We start from the raw sequence: 22,722 nt of genomic DNA on the forward strand, positions 1-22,722 counted from the left end.
CCTATAGATATCAATACTGTATTGTATGCTTAAAATTTTACCAATAGGGTGGATCTTATATTGAATGATCTTATCTAAATAAGTAGATAGATCTATGTTTAGTTTTCTGCTAAGTGAAGTCAGCCATGCAATGAGACACCAATATCAAATGCTTTCACTGACATGTGGAATCTGAAAAAAGGACAGACGGAACTTCTTTGCAGAACAGATGCTGACTCACAGACATTGAAAGACTTATGGTCTCCGGATGAGACAGTTTGGGGGGTAGGGGCATGTGCCTGGGCTGTGGGATGGAAATCCTGTGAAATCAGATTGTTATGATCGTTATACAACTACAGATGTGATAAATTCATTTGAGTAATTTTTAAAAATGGAAAAAATAAATAAAAATAAAAATGGAAGAAGAAAAAAATAAGTAAATAGATTAGATAGATAGGGCAGGAAGAAACTTTTGAAGGTGATGGATGTGTTTATTTATGGCATTTATTGTGGTGATGGTTTCACAAGTGTACACTTATCACCAAACTCATCAACTTGTGTGTATTAAATACACCTTTGGGGTTTTTTTCTAATTTTTATTTTTTCCATTATACTTGATTTACATACAGTGTTCTGTCAGTTTCTACTGTACAGCAAAGTAACCCAGTCTTTTTCTCACACTATCCTCCATCATGTTCCATCACAAGTGACTAGATATAGTTCCCTGTGCTGTACAGCAGGATCTCATTGCTTACTCACTCCGAATGCAATAGTTTGCATCTATTAACCCCAAACTCCCAGTCCATCCCACTCCCTCCCCCTCACCCTTGGGAACCACAAGTCTGTTCTCCATGTCCATGATTTTCTTTTCTGTGGAACTGTTTATTTGTGTCATATATTAGATTCTGGATATAAGTGATATCATATGGTACTTGTCTTTCTCTTTCTGATGTACTTCACTTAGTATAAGAGTCTCTAGATCCAATCATGTTGCTGTAAATGGCATTATTTTGTTCTTTTTTATTGCTGAGTAGTATTCTATTGTGTCTATATACCACATCTTCTTAATCCAATCATCTGTCAATGGACATTTAGGTTGCATGTCTTGGCTATTGTGAATAGTGCTGCAGTGAACATACAGGTGCATGTGACTTTTTCAATGAAAGTTTTGTCCAGATATAAGCCCAAGAGTGGGATTGCTGGGTCACCTGGTAGTTCTCTACTTAGTTTTCTGAGGTACCTCCATACTGTTTTCCATAGTGGTTATACCAATTTATATTCCCACCAACAGTGGAAGAGGGTACTCTTTTCTCCACATCCTCTACAGCGTTTGTTATTTGTTGACTTGTTAATGATGGCCATTCTGACTGGAGTGAGGTGGTACCTCATAGTAGTTTTGATTTTCATTTCTCTAATAATTAATGACGTTGAGCATTTTTTCATGTGCTTTTTGACCATCTGTATATCTTCCTTGGAGAAATGTCTATTAAGGTTTCACCTCCTTCATCAGAATAAACCTTCCCGAGAAGGTGAAAGACTTATATGTTGAGAACTATAAAATATTAATCAAGGAGATTAAAGAGGATTCAAATAAATAGAAAGATATTCCATGCTCCTGGTCTGGAAGAATTACTGTGGTAAAAATGGCTGTACTATCCAAAGCAATCTATAAATTCTTTTTTTTTTCTTTTTTTTTTTTTTTTTTTTTTGCTTTTAAGGGCCACACTTGCAGCATATGGAGATTCCCAGGGTAGGAGTTGAATCGGAGCTGCAGCTACTAGTCTATACCACAGCCACAGTAACACAAGATTCGAGCCACATCTGCGACCTACACTACAGCTCACGGGAACGCCAGATCCTTAACCCACTGTGCAAGGCCGGGGATCGAACCTGCAACCTCATGGTTCCCAGTTGGATGCGTTTCCACTGCACCACAATGGGAATACCAAGAAATCTACAGATTCAATGCAATCCCTATCAAATTCCCCATGACATTTTTCATAGAACTAGAGCAAACAATCCAAAAACTTATATGGACCCATAGAAGACCCAGAATTGCCAAAGCAATCCTGAGGAACAAAAATCAAGAAGGAAGCGTAATTCTCACAACAAAGCCACAGTAATCAAGACAGTGTGGGAGTTCCCATCCTGGCTCAGTGGTTAAGGAACCCAACTAGGAACCATGAGGTTGCAGGTTTGATCCCTGGCTTTGCTCAGTAGGTTAAGGATCTAGCATTGCTGTGAGCTGCAGTGTAGGTTGCAGATGTGGCTCAGATCTTGCATTGCTATGGATGTGGTGTAGGCTGGCAGCTATAGCTCCAATTAGACCCCTAGTGTTGGAACCTCTGTATGCCGTGGGTGCGGCCCTAGAAAAGACAGAAAGACAAAAAAAAAAAAAAAAGAGTGTGATATTGGTACCAAAAAAGACCAATGGAACAGATTAGAGAATCCAGAAATAAACCCCAGACATCCACAGTCAATTAATCTTCAACAAAGGAGGCAAGAATATAAAATGGGAAAAAGACAGTGTTTTCAGCAAATGGTGCTGGGAAACCTGGACAGCTGCATGCAAATCAGTGAAACTGGAACACATCCTCACACCATGCACCAATATAAATTCAAAATGGCTTAAAGACTTAAATGAAGACAAGACACTGTCATACTCCTGGAAGAGATTATAGGCAAAACATTCTGACATCAACCTTAGAAATGTTTTCTCAGGTCAGTCTCCCACAACAACAGAACTAAAAGCAAAAATAAACCAATGGTACCTAATCAAACTGACAAGCTTTTGCACAGCAAAGGAACCTATTTAAAAAACAAAAATAAAAAACAAAAAGACAGTTTACAGAGTGGGAGAAAATAATTTCAAATGATACAACTGACAAGGGCTTAATCTGTAAAGTATACAAAGAACTTAAATACAGCTTTTTGAATGTCAATCTTACCTCAATAAAATGTTGGGGTTTTTTTTAAGAAAAGAGGTGACAGCATCTTAACACTCAACATCAGACAATGCTCGCATTCTTGTGAGGTCATCTATTATTTACAATAAGAGAAATGGGGTTAAGTGAATTATTCAAGTGTAGAATATATCCTTTATCCCTGAACTCAATCAACCACTAACTTATTCTATGTAAATATTGCTTAGCTTGGCCTAATGTCTTAGAATTTCATATAAATAAAATCCTTCAAAAATATACTCTTTTATGTCTGATAAGAATCTTCTGCATAGCACGGTGATTTTGAAGTTTCATATTGTTCTGTGTATCAGTAATATACTTATTTTTATCAATTAATAGTAATCCATTGCCTGTATATATCCACAAATTTTTTTATCCATTTGCTGTGATGGAGAGTGGATTGTTTCCAGCTTGGGCTGTTATGAACAAAAGAAATATAAGCATTCATGTACAGAACTCTTTGTGAACATATGTTTTCATTTATGTTTTGAATAAATATCTAAGAGTGGAATTTTTTGGCCGTAGGCAAGTTTATTAAAAAACTAACAAACAGGTTTACAAAGGGGTGGTAACATCAGTTTATGAGAGGTTCACTTGCTCTACATTCTCAACAAAAACTTGATATTGTCATTTTTTTTCAAATGTTAACAACTCTGGTGGGTACACCGTATTAGGTCACTGCGTTTTCAATTTATATTTACCTGACACCTGATGATAGTGAGCATATTTTCATGTATTTTCTTATTATTTGGAATTCTTTTTTTGTGAAGCATCATTCTTTTTTTTTTTTTTTTTTTTTTTTGTCTTTTTGCCATTTCTTGGGCCGCTCCCATGGCATATGGAGGTTCCCAGGCTAGGGGTCGATTGGAGCTGTAGCTGCCAGCGTACGCCAGAGCCACAGCAATGCGGGATCCGAGCCGGGTCTGCAACCTACACCACAACTCACAGCAACGCCGGATTGTTAACCAGCTGAGCAAGGGCAGGGATCTAACCCGCAACCTCATGGTTCCTAGTCGGATTCGTTAACCACTGCGCCACGACGGGAACTCCTGAAACATCATTCTTAATTTTTTGGTTCAATTTTAAGTTAGTTATTTATCTTCTTGATTAGTGAGTTTTAAAAGTTATTTATGTATTCTGAATACAAGTCCCTTGACATTGACTATCATCACCCAGTGTCTTGTCTTTTCATATCTTTCATAGTCTATTTCAAACAACAGAAGTTGTTTTTTTGTTTGTTTGTTTGTCTTTTTGTCTTTTGAGGCCTGCACCGGCGGCATACAGAGATTCCCAGGCTAGGGGTCCAGTTGGAGCTGTTGCTGCTGGCCTACGCCAGAGTGAGAGCAATGCCAGATCCACTGCTCAGTTCGCGGCAACCCCAGATCCTCAACCCACGGAGCAAGGCCAGGAATCGAACCCAAAAGCTCATGGTTCCTTGTGGGATTCGTTTCCTGGCCACAATGGAAACTCCGAAGTTTTTACTTTCAAGTCGAATTGTCATATTTTGTCTTTTATAATGAGTGCTTTTGTGCTTCTTCTAAAATCTCCTAACCTATACCAACATCATGAAAATTTTTTTCTTCCAGAGGTTTTGAAGTCTTTGCTTTTGCCTTGGATCTATTATCTCTTTTAATTTATAACTTTTTATGTGAAAATATATTTAACAAATACAAAGGAAAGAGAATTGCTTGCTAAACACACATATACCTAACACCCTGCAAATAATTGTCAATATTTTGTACTTTTTTTTTTTTTTTTTGGTCTTTTGTCTTTTTTAGGGCCGCACCCATGGCATATGGAGGTTCCCAGGCTAGGGGTCAAATTGGAGCTGTTGCCACTGGACTATGCCACAGCCACAGCAACGCCAGATCCGAGCCGCATCTGCGACCCACACCACAGCTCACAGCAACGCCGGATCCTTAACCCACTGAGCAAGGCCAGGGATCGAACCCTCAACCTTATGGTTCCTAGTCAGATTCGTTTCCGTTGCACCACTACGGGAACTCCAGTATCTTGTACTTCTTTTATCATCCCTATATCCATCCATCAAGTATAAAATGTTATACCCATTGTGTCTAAAATATTGTTTGTTTCTTCTCTTCCTTCTGGTACTCTAATTACCAAGCTGTAAGACCACTTGATAATGTTCTATAAGTTATTGAGTTTGTTCATTTTTTTGTGTGGTTTCATTTTATTTATTTATTTTGTCTTTTTAGGGCTGCACCCCCAGCACTTGGAAGGTCCCAGGCTGGAGGTTGAATGGGAGCTGTAGCTTCTGGCCTACACCACAGCCACAGCAATGCAGGATCCAAGACAAGTCTGTGACCTATGATACAGCTCATGGCAGCCCCAGATCCTTAACCCACTGAGCAATGCCAGGATCGAACCCACATCCTCATGGATAGTAGTTGGATTTGTTACCACCAAGCCACAACGGGAACTCCTGTGGGTTTCATTTTAATAGTTTAAAAGATCACTGATCTTTTCTTCTTCAGTGGCTAATCCACTATTAAGCCTTTCAGTAAGGTTTTACTTCATATTTTTCATCTTTAAAAGTACTGTTTCAGGGAGTTCCCGTCGTGGCGCAGTGGTTAACGAATCCGACTAGGAACCATGAGGTTGCGGGTTCGGTCCCTGCCCTTGCTCAGTGGGTTAACGATCCGGCGCTGCCGTGAGCTGTGGTGTAGGTTGCAGACGCGGCTCGGATCCCGCGTTGCTGTGTCTCTGGCGTAGGCCGGTGGCTACAGCTCCGATTCAACCCCTAGCCTGGGAACCTCCATATGCCGCGGGAGCGGCCTAAGAAATAGCAACAACAACAACAAAAAAGACAAAAAGACAAAAATAAATAAATAAATAAATAAATAAAAGTACTGTTTCATTCTTTTTTATACCTTCCATTTTTCTTTTCATTATGTTCATATCTTCCTTTAAATCCTTGGGTGAATTTATAAGAGCTGTTTAAAAACTCTTGTCTTAATTTCATTGGATCTGATATTTCTACTGATACATATTTTCTCCTGCTTTTCTTCAAATTTTCCTGCTTACCTGAATATCTAGAAATTTTTCATTGGATCCTGGACATTTGTTGACCTCTACTTGCCTTTTTTTTTTTTCTTTAAAATGTCTTAAAGTTTGTTTTGATATACAATTAAACTACTTGTAGATTATCTTGATGCTTTTGAGGCTTTATTTAAATTTTGTTAGTACAAATCAAACTTTTATTTTAGCAGTGCTTGGCACTAATATCAGGACATAAACCTTCTGGACCCTGTACAAAATGCTAGAGGCATTCAAAGAGATCTCCTTACTGACTGGTTGTAACACAAACATCACAGTCCTGTGCGAGGTCTGATAATTAATTAAATTTTCCAGATATTTGGCTTTGCCCAGCTTCATAAAGTTTTATCTTTGCACAGACCAGACAAAACTGAGACAAAGACTCAAAGGCATATATACAGATTTCTGGGGTTGTTTCTCTTTAGCTTCAATATGCTTCACTACCCATTCCAGCTATTTCAGTCTCCCAGAACTCTCCTCTGCTCCTGATCTTTTCCTGTGTGCTTTGTTTACCAAAAAAATCTTCCTTGGGCCATGATCTAGAATGTGTCTCCAGATAAAGATTCAGGTTGAATAGAGGGCTCACTTTATTTGTTCCTCTTCTGTCTGGGACCATAATTTACCATCACTGTTTTCCAGTGTCTAAAAACAGTAATATTATATATGATGTCCAGTTTTTATTACTTAATGCTGGATGGCTCATGGAGAGAACACAATTCAATCCATAACACATGCCCACAAATGAATGAATACAAGGTAGGGTAGAGCAACAAAATTCATATTTGAAAAACTCCGTAATTATGCAATAACTCAGGAAATTACTAGAAATAAAAGAAAAAATAATTTAGGAAATTAAACTCAGCTAGAAGTAATAGAAGAGCAAATAAACACAATAGATAATACTTCAGGAGAAACAGAAGGTGAAAAAAAAGGTGAAAAGGGAAAAGAAATGAAAAAAAAATGTATGGGAAGTAACAAATGTAGATTCAAAGAACAGACGATCTCATCTGTGGTAAGGAGGAGCCACAAAGGAGATAACCAAAGCAAGATACAGAATAAATAATAAAAACTATAATTCAGGCAACTTTTCTCAGTGTTAAATGTATATATATTTTTTATATTTGACATATTGAGAAGAAACATCACACCTAAGAAAATTGCTGAAGAATGAATATCAAAACATATGTTAGTAAAATTATGAGAATCACGAAGTCCACATGTTCAATATCTTCTCTTTTTTTTTTTTTTTTTTTTGCTTTTTAGGGCTGCGCTCCCGGCATATGGAAGTTCTCAGGCTAGGGGTCAAGTCAGAGCTACAACCTCTGGCCTACACCAGAGCCACAGCAACACCAGATCCCAGCCACATCTGCGACCTACACCGCAGCTCATGGCAACACCAGATCCTTAACCCACTGAATGAGGCCAGGGATTGAACCTGCAACCTCATGGTTCCTAATTGGATTAATTTCCACTGCGCCACGATGGTAATGCCCAAGATCTTTTTTTTTTTTTTTTTTTGCTGTTTCTTGGGCCGCTCCTGCGGGATATGGAGGTTCCCAGGCTAGGGGTCTAATCGGACCTGTGGCCGCCAGCCTACGCCAGAGCCACAGCAACGCAGGATCCGAGCCGCGTCTGCAACCTACACCACAGCTCACAGCAACGCCGGATCGTTAACCCACTGAGCAAGGGCAGGGACCGAACCCGCAACCTCATGGTTCCTAGTCGGATTCGTTAACCACTGCGCCACGACGGGAACTCCCCAAGATCTTTTTGAAAAGACTAAAAACAATAACTAACCCAGAAGCAATTAATCTCTATGGCACCTAATTTTTGGCGTTGAAACACCATTTCACCACTAAAAGAAACCAAGTTCCTGGGGAAAACAGTTGAGTACTGGACTGAAGGATGGATGCATGAGAGGAGCTCAGAACATCTTGTCACATCAGATAGTAAATAATATTAGAAACTAGAAGTACTATGTCCAAAAGTCTCAAGAGACAAACTGAAGGAGTTCCGCAGGCCAAAGTTAGAAAATTTTGAGCAACAAATGGATAATAATGTCAATGGACTGAAACTCATAAAATATGATTAAATTAGTGAGCATATAAAGATACTAAAAGAAAATAATGAGTCCTCTTTGGAGAATAATAAGAAACCAAATTATTATTTTGCAAATTAGAAAGTGAAAGTAATGTGTTTTAACCAAATTGTAGTGGTGGATACACAAATCTATGTATGTCCTAAAATTGCACTGAAGTAAATGTACACACACACGAGTACAAATAAAACTTGGGAATTTTGAATAAGACCAGTAGACTATTTATGACAATATGCAGTACTCTGGGTGTGATATTGTACTATAATTTTGTAAAATTTTTCCAGTGGAAGAAATGGCATAAGGGTACACAGGATCTCTCTATGTAGTTTTCTTACACCTCCTGTGAATCTCCAGTTATCTCAAGAGAACAAAGTTTAATGTAAAAATCTTCATCACCAGAGTTGAAAATCCGGAAACAAATCCGACTAGGAACCATGAGGTTACTCACTCAGTGGGTTAAGGATCTGGCATTTCCATGAGTTGTGGTATAGATCTCAGATGCGGCTCGGATCTGGCATTGCTGTGGCTGTGGTGTAGGCCAGCAGCTGTAGCTCCGATTTGACCCCTAGCCTGGGAACCTCCACATGCCGCGGGTACAGCCCTAAAAAGCAAAAAAATAAAAATCTTCATTAGCAACATTTACATGATATATTACTGAATGTATTCTTGAAAAGCACATATTCCTTTTTTTTTTTTTTTTTTTTTTTTTTTTTTGTCTTTTTGTCTTTTTAGTGCTGCACTGGCAGCATATGGAGGTTCCCAGGCTAGGGGTCGAATGGGAGCTGTAGCCACCGGCCTATGCCAGAGCCACAGCAACGCAGGATCCGAGCCGCGGCTGTAACCTACACCACAGCTCACGGCAACACTGGGTCTTTAACCCACTGAGTGAGGCCAGGGATCAAACCTGCATCCTCATGGGTGCTAGTCAGATTCATTTCCGCTGAGCCACGAGAGGAACTCTGAAAAGCACATATTCTTATAAAAATATTTCCCTTGTGAGAGAGAATATATGAGTGACATGTTCTTGTAAGTTCACCTTATGCCTCTCTAACCTCCTGCCATTCTACACTATCAATCTACAGGTGCAGCAGCAGAGTGACAAATTTAGCATTCTTTTAAAATCAACATTCCCGAAGTTCCCATCGTGGCACAGTGGTTAACGAATCCGACTAGGAACCATGAGGTTGCGGGTTGGATCCCTGCCCTTGCTCAGTGGGTTAATGATCCAGCGTTGCCGTGAGCTGTGGTGTAGGTTGCAGACGCGGCTCGGATCCCGCATTGCTGTGGCTCTAGCATAGGCCGGTGGCTACAGCTCCGATTCGACCCCTAGCCTGGGAACCTCCATATGCCACGGGAGCAGCCGAAGAAATGGCAAAAAGACAAAAAAAAATAATAAAAAAAAATTAAATTAACATTCCGTTACTAAAATTATACAGTTGGTTTTCTTAAAATATTGAAATTTGTTTTTAAACCCCTTTAAAATAAACTTTTTAAGCCTAGTGAGTTGTGCTCCATGGTGAATAACTAATGATGAGTAACAACTGTAATGATAGTAACTGATGATGATGTTGATGATAATGAGGGAGGTGGTTGTAGTGATGGTTACAGTGGTGATGATGGTGGCAGTGTGAGGTTATTGGTCATAAAATATTTGAATGGCGCATTATACTCTAAGTTTGCTAATCTGCAAGTTGACTTTCCCAGTAACAGGAAAATTAACACACCTGGGAGACAAAAAGACATGATTCATAGCACAGGTATAAATCTAGACTCTAATTGCTCCTTTCCTAAGGACTCCAGTCTCTGAAGTGACTGCATCCCAGGAGGAGTTCTGCTCATATGTATATAAACAGACCCCCAAGTCTCCAATCTCAATGACCTATTATTATGACAGTGCTGGCCCCTTTGGGTAAATAGAAGACCTTGATATAAATCTGAATGTTTCTCTCACTTTTAATATTTATATCCTGACTGGTGAAACCAAGGCATCCCCAAAAATTTCCAAGAGGTTCTGTTTCATTTTTATTCAGCACAGGTATTTAATTACATATTTGAAGCAATTGTATGACAAAACTCTTTCTTCCATGGCTCCTGTTTCTACTGCAGGCTATTTTCAACCAAAAGTTTACCTTCTCTCTCAGTATTTTTTCTTAGTGTGCTCTATTCTTCTCAGTAGCAATCCTGAGCCTCAGATGGTCTGGTAGAACTATAGGTAATAATAATAGCAACTGATAGCAAATATGTGGGTCATAGTTTCCCCATTTGATAGTATTAGATGATTGTGGGAGTAAATAATTAAATCACTGCTGTCTAGGATTTTCCCATCTGCACTGCACTAGGTGAATGCTATTCACTCTGTAGTGCTCTGAGAGCCCTTTGATTCTGATAATGGTATATTCAAGATGGATTGTCTGTGTTTGTTATTGTTTTAAGAAGTTCCCATTGTGGTTCAGCAGGCTAATAATCCAACATAATGTCCAAGAGGATGCGGGTTTGATCTCTGGCCTTGCTCAGTGGGTTAAGGATCTGGCATTGCCACAAGCTGCAGCATGGGTCACAGATGCGGCTCAGATCTGCCATTGCTGTGGCTGTGGCATAGGCTTGCAGCTGCAGCTCCAGTTGTACCCCGGTCTGGGAACTTCCATATCCTTCCAGTTCCACCCTAAAAGAAAATAAAAAAGTGAAGATTGAGTAGAAGGGGATATGCAAGATACTTTTAACCTGTTGTTGCTACCTAGAAGATATTTTTCTTTTTCAATAAATGGAAATAATACTCAAAAATCTTAACTACCTCTGATAGAAGTTATTGTGAATTAACAATTTAACCACCAATAATTTAGCATGTGAGGTTAAAAAGCAATGCAGAATTTCTTCTCTTCACACCACTTCCTAGGGATTTAAAGACTCTTACACTTATAAAAACTACAAAGAGTTCCCTGGTGACTCAATGGGTTAAGGATTCGGCATTGTCACCGCTGTAGCATGGGTTCAATCCCTGGCCCAGAAACTTCCACATACTGTGTGTTTAGCCAAAAAAAAAGAAAAGAAAGAAAAAGAAATATAGTTAGTGCCACAGCTATTATTACTATAGGAATTAAATGAGACACTATTTTAGAGTGTTATGTATTAAAAAGCAGGATACAAGATGTTTTTGAAAAAATACATATATGCTTATTATATACATATAATACATATATACCTTGAAAATAATATTTTTTTGCTTTTTTTTTTAGGGCCGCACCGGGGCATATGGAGGGTCCCAGGCTAGGGGTCAAATCGGAGCTACACCACAGCCTATACCACAGCCACAGCAAAGTCAGATCTGAGCCGCATCTGCGACATACACCACAGCTTATGGTAACACCAGATGCTTACCCCACTGAGCAAGGCCATGGATCAAACCCGCAACCTCATGGTTCCTAGTCAGATTCATTTCCACTGCAATGGGAACTCCGAAAATAAGTTTTAACAAGAATGACTGGGAGTTCCCGTCGTGGCGCAGTGGTTAACGAATCCGACTAGGAACCATGAGGTTGCAGGTTCGGTCCCTGCCATGGCTCAGTGGGTTAACGATCCAGCATTGCCGTGAGCTGTGGTGTACGTTGCAGACGCGGCTTGGATCCTGCGTTGCTGTGGCTCTGGCGTAGGCTGGTGGCTACAGCTCTGATTCGACCCCTAGCCTGGGACCCTCCATATGCATGGGAGCGGCCCAAGAAATAGCAAAAAGACAAAAAAAAAAAGGAAACAAGAATGATTGTTGTTGTTAGTCTCCGAGGAGCAGGAAAATGGTATTTTATTTTCACTTATCTGTATGTCTGACTTTCTACAAGGCATATATACTGCCTTGATAAAATTTTTAATGCATCTGAAAAACTGGCAATAAAATCTATGCTATATGTCCAAAAGTTCAATAAATTATATCTATGCTTCCTGGGGCCATGTCTATGATTTGAATACTTGGTCACTAGGGAGACCATGGGGCCATGGTTTGATATTAAAATCTGAAAATAAAAATAACAAAATAACAATGACAATAATAAAAGTATCAGTTGAGCACTTACTCTGGACTGTACTATGGCCCAGGGCCCAGGCTTCACCACAAATGCATTAATCAGAACCTCTGTGGGTACAACACAACCATCAATAATTTTAAGTACTCCGGGTGATTATAATATACAGCCACTATCGAGAACCATGGCCTTAGGGTCTGAAATCTGGTGAAAAATAAAGAACAAATTCCAGATACCTAATGACAACTCACGTTATTATAGGAACTGAGTTCTTGAAAACAAAGACTAAATGTGTATTATTATTTTTTACAGTCCCCTATGGAAGTTGTATTACTAACTTCTTCATCTTTCAGATACCTACAGAAATTGTCTTGTAACTCAGTGACACACCTGTAACTAACATATCACCTTGACACTGCATCACCTTGAGAAAAGTATTCATAGGCTCACATTCAGTGAATACTTAGGACTTGCATGGATGACAAGGGAATTTCATTTCTGAAGCAAAATACATCCCCAACCATAAGATATGAAATATACTGCTTCTTACCTATAGGGTGAGGGTTCTCAAACTTGAGCATACATCAGCATCACCTGGAGAGAGTGTAAAATACAGATTTCTAGGCCCCATCTTCAGAGTTTCTGAGTTGACAGGTCTAGGGCGAGGCCCAAGAATTTGCATCTCTAACATCTTCAAATGGTGCCAGTGATGCTGGTCCAGGGACTACACTCTAAGAACCGTGGCCTAGGATATTGAGAACCATGAAAGTGGTAAAAGGTCCAGATCTTGCCCCCTTTGTCCTCTCATCTCCATGACCTTTCAAAGACCCCGGATCTGGTCTTCCTCCCAAAGCAAATAGCAGGATTAGGGGAGCATCCATCAGGAAGAAACCTGGGATCGCTTATCTGGCCCCAGCAGCTCAAAACCAGCTTCACCTAGGAGTGCAACATGCAGCCTTTCACAGAGATCCTCTCTCCCATCCCCACAGGGTCCCCAACCAGAGGAGAATGGCTACAGAAAATCACTCTACAGTCACAGAGTTCATTCTTGGAGGTTTAACCAGTCGGCCAGAGCTCCAGCTCCCCCTCTTCCTCCTCTTTCTTGGGATCTACTCCATCACCGTGCTAGGGAACCTGGGCATGATCACACTGATTTGGCTGAGTGCTCAGCTTCACACCCCCATGTACTACTTCCTCAGCAATCTGTCACTCGTGGATCTCTGCTACTCTTCTGTCACTACCCCAAAGATGCTAGTGAACTTTGTGTCAGAGAAGAACACCATCTCCTACACAGGGTGCATGTGCCAGCTCTACCTCTTCATTGTGTTTGTCGTTGCTGAGTGTTACATGCTGACAGTGATGGCCTATGACCGCTATGTCGCCATCTGCAGACCTCTGTTTTACAACACCGTCATGTCTCATCAAGTCTGCTCCCTGCTGGTGGTCACCGTCTATGCCATGGGGCTCATTGGCTCAACCATAGAGACTGGCATGATGTTGAAAGTGCCCTATTGTGAGCCCCTCATCAGTCATTACTTCTGTGATATTGTTCCCCTCATGAAGCTCTCCTGCTCTAACACCTATGATGTTGAGACGACAACTTTCTTTTTGGCTGGATTCAACATTGTAGTCACTGGCTTAATGGTCCTCATTTCCTATGCCTTCATCCTGTCCAGCATCCTCCACATCAGCACCACAGAGGGAAGGTCCAAAGCCTTCAGCACCTGCAGCTCCCACCTTATGGCAGTTGGGATGTTCTATGGAACAACAGCATTCATGTACTTGAAACCCTCCACAGCCAGTTCCCTGGCCCAGGAGAACGTGGCCTCTGTGTTCTACACCAGTCATCCCCATGCTGAACCCCCTCATCTACAGCCTGAGGAATAAGGAAGTAAAGGCTGCCATGCAGAAAACTCTGAGAGGAAAACTTAATTGATGCAAATGTTATTTTTCCTTCTCAATTAATAATCAACTTAAAAATAAGTTCCTGTGATGGAAACCAGTCCCTTCTCTGCATGGCTGGGTGATTGCCTCCTTCCTCCTTCCCTCTTCCTTCCTTCCCTCTCTCTACTCTCATTTCTGTTTGAAACTAGCTGATTTCAAGTTGATGCTGTCATTTATTTGGGATCCATTTTCTCTATTCTGAGCCAATTGATAAACTCTGTTTTAACATTAGTTGGACACAAATTTTAAGCTTTTAGTCTCAGAAATAGAAAACAAACTAGTGGTAACTGGGCTGGGGGAGTGCCACGTCCAGCACTGCAGGGCAACAGGGAATCCTGGAAGAGGGATGGCACAGAGTAACAAAATACACAGACTCTTACATTTGGAAAGTGAGGGACCAGGTGACAATCTGGCAATCTGCTCTGCAGAACAAAGATACCTAGGCTTTAGCCCACATGACTTTTATTACAGAAGGTGATGAGATTATTATTAGCGGAATTAAGGAAGGTGACAAGATTAGCGGGCAGGAACAGGCATAGGCAATATCAAGAGGTTATCTTCTTAGTGATATCAAAGGGAATATCCTTAGGACATAGTGCAGCTGTTCATAGAATAACATGATTAATGCATAAGTCCTTCTTTATCTTGTCTTTGAAGGAGACTCTGTCCTTTAGAACTCTGTCCTTTGGAACTCCATAAATACTTGCCTTCTGCAGAATTCAGCTGTTCTGTGGTCTCCAACATCTCCCCCTTTTTTATTTATTTGTTGCATAAGGACAGTCATTATAAATTTTGATTGTAGGGCATTCATTAGGTTTCTAGGGACCAATCCATGATTCTGCAGACCATGTCCACAGCAGGTCTCCAAGGTGAACAGTCACGTTCAGGGGGTGGAGGTCGGTCTCCATCTTCCTGGGAACCTATTAATCCAGCGCTTTTTTTATATGGGATGGGGCGACAGTCCTCTCTTCTGTAGCTACTTCCTGCTGGTTGGGGCGACGAGTACTGAGTGGCTGGACATGGTAGGTTCCTACTATGGATGATGGGAAGAAAAAAATGAGATTAAACAGAGGTTTGGAATTTAGATTGATATGGTACTGTTGAAGGAGGAGTGTAGTTTTAAATAACAGGAACTATTGGTCCTTATACATGTCACCTTTCTGTTGTTATAAGAGGACACCTTTAAAATGTAAGGTTGCAGCTGCCAGCTGATGTTGCTTTGAGAGCAGCTGGTAGCATCAAGTCTGACAGGACACATAAACCTTAAGTTCTTAGCAATATAAAGACTTGTCTAAAATTACTCCCATAATATTTCCTACTATTACCTTGGATGTCTGTCCCACAGCTGCTCCATTCTGCCTTTTATTTCTAATGGCCAGTGCAGATGATGATTTCTGTTTTTCTAGACAAGAGAAGATGCAAGAATTTGGGCCCATGAAATCCTTACCTAAAATCTAATTATCTGAGGGCCTGTTCCGTCAGTTTTCCCAGAGCACAGAGTGCCTCATTCCTGGTTTCCATGCTAAGTTCTACTCAGGGGGTGCTGCAGGTTGGCAGCTGCAGTAGCTCATGTTTTACTCCATGTAGAGGCTGATGCCAAGTGCCAAATTTCAGTTCACAGTGCTCACCCATGGTCATATATTCTACCATAGTTTGGGAAGGCATATCATGACCATTTCATCCCACGGTGCTAGGAATGAATATTCCCAGATCTAGCAAAGATTTCACTGATAAGCAACGCAATATACTGCTACTGGACTAGGCCTTATTAACAGTAGCCAAAAGTCTCTGGACCACCTATCTTCCTAGTCTATTATGGTCCAGGAAAATATTCCCTCTTGTTGCATTTTCCCATATCTAGAGATCACTGACCTCATATGGAACTGTATATCATTTTATCAGAGACTTAGCTACAAATTCAGCAATGTGAGAAATAGCAATTTTGTGAAAACAGTTAATAAAATATAGATAGCAGTATTAGTAAAGTCATAATCAAAATTTTAAGTTAAGAGCTTAACTTAAAATTGCATTAGATGAAAATGTATTTATGGTCTGGGTCAGCCAGGTGAGAGGGTCCCACCTAGTAACATCAATAATAAGAACCTTGGAGGGGAGAAACCCACCAGGGTAAATCAGAAGTAAAACAAATAACCATACAAGTCAGGTGACAGTCTTGGGATAGTGAACTCCTTCTGATGTTGTCTTCTTTTTGTCCATGCATTGGTGTTTTTCTTATTAGAGTCTTGTTTTAGGGTGAGTTAGAAGTTCAGTAGTTCTCTCCATAGACCAGTCCAATACAGAGGCCCTTCTTAAATGAGAAATATAAATTTAAGAGTTAATTTTCTTCACCCCTTCACATGGCACTTAACTCCTGAGAAGAAACTTTTTAATCTAGGCTGGAGACAAGCTTTTAAATGATACTTTTCCAGAATGTATATGTATTCCCCTGGTTATCATGGGACGTCTGATATTTGTCCAGAGACAGATTACACCAATCAGCTTCAGAAACAATCTTAGATTATTTTTCTTAATAATTCAGTTAAAGTTTATAATAATGTAACATAGCGGCAAACAACTATTAGGGAGGTGAGTTTTAAACAGTATAAACAGTAATCTTAATATACAAAACTGGAATATGAATCAAAGCACTCTCTTTACAATTACCCTCATTTTTACCAAATATAGCCAGATTAGGACTGTAGAAAGTCTTCCCCAAATGGAAAAACATGTTTTCTAAGCATTTCTTTTTCATTATTGGGATTGCCAGGGAACTGGGAAGAACCAAGCGGCCCGTCTTGGATTTCCCATAGCCCTAAGAAAACCTTTTTTTAATAGAGCCCATATCCAAATTCAAGTTTTGCACTAGCTTACTTTTAAAATTAGTTTACTGAAATTTTCAACTTAGCCCCAACCATGCACAAAATTCTTTTTTCATTGTCCACTTCCCACAAACCCTCCATCACTTTCTGTATCCCTATTACTCTGTCCCCCATCTTTCCATTCAAAATAACAAGCTATAAGACAGACTCTTCCCTTTTAATAAAATACAGTTACATTCCTTTATTAAACCTAGGTACAATAAGGTATTTTACTTAATGTTGATGACTCTAAAGACATGTCTATATTAATTAGATCAACAAATATTAACATCTAATAATGAATATCAAATACTGAATATTTTCCAGTTCATGTGAACCAAAAATTAATTTATGTTTTTTGAGAATTTATGTAAGTGCTTAATTTCCTTTAAGGCAACTAATTAGAGCTCTTTTATGGATTTATTTTGGCAATGCCATACATATACAACACAAAGAAGCAAAACAAAGACCTCATATTTTCCATTCTGAAGCTTCAGGTATGAATAAGGTACAAATGTGTAAAACAAGACTCTTCCCTGAAACCTTAAAGCCATGTCAAGTAAGACCAGGAATGGAGTTTGTGGGGCCTGTTCTAATTTTTGTAGTTTTTGTCTATTAGGGGAAGCCTGGCTTATAAAATGGACTTCAAAAGTGGCCTGTCCTTTTATAAAGCCAGAATACCTAATGTAGCATTATGTTGACCCTATGCTCCCAGTGTCATTCGTTGGAAGTCGCATGTCAGTTGGTCTTCCTCCATGCCACTGTTTCACACACCTGCCAGGAACCCAAAAAAGTGTAGTAGCCACTGTTTCTGGAAAGACACAAGCATAACCTCTTCCCCAAGTTATTAAAGGATCAGGGCCTTTCCATATATTTTCCTCAGGTGTTTTCCAATATACTAATGGTGAGGTACCAGGAATAAGCTGGCCATAGTGCCTTTCCATGGGCATTATTCCTTGTTCACTACAGGTGAAAAAATTTAAAGCAAGAAAAGCTTGTCTTAACTAATCTTGTGGGAAGGAGCCTTCTTGTTCCCCCTTTTGTTTTTTAAGTTGGAGTTTCAATTTATGATGTGCTCATTCTACTATAGCTTGTCCTTGGGGATTATAAGGGATGCCAGTGACATACCCAATTTGACAAAATTCAGCAAGAGTCTTACTAGCATAAGCAGGACCATTATCAGTTTTAATATGCTGTTAAAGGCCCAAAACAGCAAAAGCTTCCAAACAATGGTTTTTGACATGTCGAAAGGTCTCACCTGCCTGAGCTGAGGCCCATAGCACAGAGGTATATGTGTCAACAATAACATGAACAAATTTCAAATGACCAAAACTATTAATATGAGTAATATCCATTTGCCATAGTTGATTACTTTTTAGTCCTCTAGGATTAACTCCATCATTGGTAGACACTTGGGCTAAACTTTGACGTAATGGACAAGATTTAATAATATCTTGGGCAACAGCATGAGACAGACTAAACTGTCTACGCAGCATTGCTGTGGGCTGATGCAGAAGTGCATGTGAAGCACGAGCAGTTTAAAAGATAGAGGTTATAAGCTGGTCCACCTTTTGATTACCAACATGTAAAGGACCTGGTAAAGAAGTATGAGAACATATATGAGTAATAAGAAATAGTAATGTCCTCTGTCCAATAATTTGTTGTGTGCAAAAAAAGTAGCTGAAATAACTCTTCATTTAGTTCTTTCAATTTTGCTGTTTCTAGTTTTTATACTAATTGTACCACATATTGAGAATCTAAAACAATATTACAAGGATATGAGATTATTTTTAAAACTTGTTGAACAGCCACTAGTTCTGCCTTTTGAGCTGACGTGTAAGAAGTTTGTATAATTTTAGTAATATTTGGACCTGAATACCAGCTTTACCATTTGAAGATCCATCTGTAAAATAAGTAAGAGCTTTAGCAATAGGCCATGATCTGATAACTTTTGGAAATATAAAAGAGGTCTCTTGTAGGAATTTTTTAAGTTTATTTTTGGGTGGATGATTATCAAGTTCTCCTGTATATCCAGCTAAAGCCGTCTGCCATGGCAACAAGGTTTAGAATAAAGTTTCTCTCATGAATTTATCTAGAGGGACATGTATAATATTTGGATCCACTCCAGTCAATTGTTTAAGACGGCATCTGCCTCAGATAATAATCTTAGCTATGAGGTCCACATAAAGTGTTGCCGTTTTTACTTTTTGATTAGAAAGATGGATCCAAATGCCAAACTGTGGCATTTCCTGAACTAGGACTGCTGTAGGTGAATTTATGGAAGGCAACATGATCAGAATAATAGGATTATCATAATCAATAAGTTGCAACTATGCCTCATTTATTTTTTCCTCTACCAGCTGTAATTCTTTGAGGGCTTCAGGAGACAACAGTTAGGTAAGGTCAGGAAGTCAGGATCACCCTTCAATGTTTTGAAAAGATAAGTTAATTGATTTGTAGTAACTCCTAAATAAAGTCATAGCCAATTAATATCTCCCAATAATTTTTGAAAATCATTTAATGTATTCAGTTGTTCCCTGCGAATTTGCATTTTCTGTGGCCGAATAGTGTGGTCTTCTATCAAAGTTCCTAAATATTGAAATGGAGGGGTCTTTTGAATTTTATCTGGGGTTATAATAAGCCCTTTTTTATTAAGATATACTTCAGTATCTAGCAAGATGTTTAAAAACTTGTTTTTTCTTTTGGAGCAGAGAGGAGAATATCATCCATGTAATGAATAATGTAGGCCTTGGGATATTTAAGTCTAACAGGAGTTAAGGCTCTATCCACAAATTTTTGGCAAATGGTAGATCTGTTCTTCATGCCCTGTAGCAATACTTTCCATTGATATGGTTCTTAGGCACTTTGTTATCTAAAGCAGGAACAGAGAAAGCAAATCTACGTTTATCTTGAGGGGCTAATGGTATGGTGAAAAAACAATCTTTTAAATCTATAACAATTAAGGCCCAATCTAAGGGAACTGCAGTAGGAGAAGACCAACCTTGTTGCAAGGCTCCCATAGTGTACATTGTTTTATTAATTTCTCTTAAATCATGTAATAGCCTCCATTTACCTGATTTTTTAGGAATAGTAAAAATAGCAGTATTCCATGGGCTGTTAGTTTCCTCAATATGTCCTGCTTGCAATTGCTGAGCTATTAGCTCATGTATTTTAGTCAGTTTCTCCTGAGTTAGGGGCCACTGATCTACCCAAATTGGATCATCATTAATCCATTGTATAGGATCTGCATGGGCTAGCAAGAATTTTCAATGGTCCCTATTAAAAATCCTCATCAAATCCTATTCCATGTTTATTCAGCTTAATGGGCAAGTTTATTGGTTCTTTTACGCCTTGATTATTGTTTCCTAAACCTGTTTGTTTCTGATATCCTAATTTTTTCATTAGTTTCCATCTTAGGGAAGAATCATTAGAATTGCCACAATAGACATCCTCGGTTGTTAATTTAAGTCTCATAGCAGACAGATCTCTTCCCCATAAAGTGAAGGGTATATCAGCAAACCTAAGGTTTAAAATAACACATTTTTCCTTCTGGCCCCACCCAGGAAAGCATTGCTGACTTTGATGGACAGTAGTTGGAACTCCTAATCCCCTCAACTTCATTTCAGGGGTAATTAAAGGCCATGTTGGATGCCAATCATGACAAATAAGGAAACATTGACTCCAATATCTGTTAATCCCCTTATATTTTTTCCATTAACCTTAATAGTCATTTGTGTATGTTTAGTTGTGACTTCCTGAGTCCAAAAGACCTTAGAAGTCCCTGAACTTCCAAATCCTGATGTTCCCCTTTCTTTCTGGCAACTCTGTCCTATTTTAAGATTTTAACAGTCGAACAATTTTCATTCCAGGTTGCAATGTATGTATGGTTTCAATTTCACCATTACCTTAATCACTCCTTGATAGTTTGCATCTATCACCCCAGGCAAAACTTTCAAGGTTAGGCCATTTCTTCTTATAATAAGGCCTATGGTGTTAGGAGGAAAAAGGCCATAGATTCCAGTTGGAAGAGCCTGAATGCCCTGTTCACATGTTAAAACTGCTGCTGTAGTGCAGAGTAAATCCAACCCTGCACTGACACTGCCAGGAGTAGCCCTTTTAAGGGATTGGATTCCTATTCGGTTTGAGCCATAAATGCCCTCACTGGTTGACGGGCACTGGAGTTGTTAATGGAATGCCGTTTTTGATGAAACAGACTTTGATTAGCCCAGTGATTTCCTTTCTGACAACAAGGACATAAACCAGAGTTATGACTAGGTCCTAGAGATGATCCCATTGCTAGGGATGATTTCTCTTTTAATTGAGCTTGACATTCTCTCTGAAAATGTCCTGTTTTTCCACAATTAAAACATTTCTTTCCTGAGCTGCTAAGCATTCCTTTTAATGCTGCAGCATCTTGATACACCTTAATAAAATCAGAGATGCCTCCCAGATTTCTTACAGGGGCCATTGCCCTTTTACAGTCTTTATTTGCATTTTCGTATGCCAATTGTTTAATTAAAATATCAGCTGCCTGAGAATGTGCTACTTGGTGACATACCCGCGCTCGAGTTAGTCCACAAACTGTGGGTAAGGCTCTGTAGGGCCTTTGAAGGCACTGTACGAAAGATCTTTGTGGATTTCCTTTCTCAGGAATTGTCATCCACACTCTTTGGGCAGCCAGGCTCAGCTGCTCATATGCCCAAGGATCCGTAAGTCAGTTGTTTTGCTAAGTCGAGAAAAGGGCCAGTCCCAACCAACATTTCAAAAGTAATTGGGGAGTTCCCGTCGTGGCGCAGTGGTTAACGAATCCGACTAGGAACCATGAGGTTGCGGGTTCGGTCCCTGCCCTTGCTCAGTGGGTTAAGGATCCGGCGTTGCCGTGAGCTGTGGTGTAGGTTGCAGACGCGGCTCGGATCCCGCGTTGCTGTGGCTCTGGCGTAGGCGGGTGGCTACAGCTCCGATTCAACCCCTAGCCTGGGAACCTCCATATGCTGCGGGAGTGGCCCAAGAACCAAGAAATAGCAACAACAACAACAACAACAAAAAAAGACAAAAGACAAAAAAAAAAAAAAAAAAGTAATTGGAACATTGTTTCTTTGATTTAAGCAAGCCTGTTCCTGACAAAAATCTGAAAGACTAGACTTCCAAATTAAATAGTCCCCACCATCTAGAGTGGTTTTAGCTATCATATGCCAATCCCATGGGGGAAGCTGAAGTGTCCCCATACTTTCTACCATACTCATAGTAAAAGGAGCTGTAACTCCATTCTGTAGTACACTCTCCCAAAGAGCTTTAAGAGCTCTAAAATCAAAAGGGTTATGCATATGGATATTTTGTCCTGGGACTTGAGGATTGGGGGTAGTAGTTTTAGGGCATGCTAAAAAGGTCTGATCTTCTAAACTCACAGATTTTAGGGCTGATTGAGGGGGAGTTAATGTTTCCTCCACAGCTACAGGCTTATTTAAACTCTCATCAAGAAAGGGATCAGTCCGAGGTGGAGCTTTCCCTAATGCTCCTGCAAAGGTTCCAAAGCATGTTTTACTAGTCACCACATAGAAAAAAAAGAAACAGGAAGAGAAGCCCCAGACCGATGGGCACGCTTTAAATTTTCCCCCACAAGATCCCAACATTCTGGGTCCACAGTACCCTCGCTGGAAACCAAGGGTTATATTTGATCACATCTTCTAACAATTCCTGTATCTCAGACTCTGTTACCTGAACCTCTGACTGTCTTAACATACATTTAAGCAATTGAATATAATGTTTAGTTTTCTGTGATTGATTCTGCCCCATTGTTACCTGGTTTAAAGTTT

At 39.7% G+C, this 22,722-nt stretch overlaps 1 pseudogene; it reads left to right on the plus strand.

Annotated features, from left to right (window-relative positions):
• The first annotated feature begins 13,085 nt into the window (after positions 1-13,085).
• Positions 13,086-14,100, plus strand: LOC100524452 (olfactory receptor 8A1-like; annotated as a pseudogene).
• The last annotated feature ends 8,622 nt before the right edge of the window (positions 14,101-22,722 follow it).

This window comes from Sus scrofa, chromosome 9, assembly GCF_054392235.1.
Source record: "Sus scrofa isolate SSC_HxYL_T2T_F1_AM1 chromosome 9, Sscrofa_HxYL_maternal_Yorkshire_Landrace_v2.0, whole genome shotgun sequence".
Taxonomy (NCBI): domain Eukaryota; kingdom Metazoa; phylum Chordata; class Mammalia; order Artiodactyla; family Suidae; genus Sus; species Sus scrofa.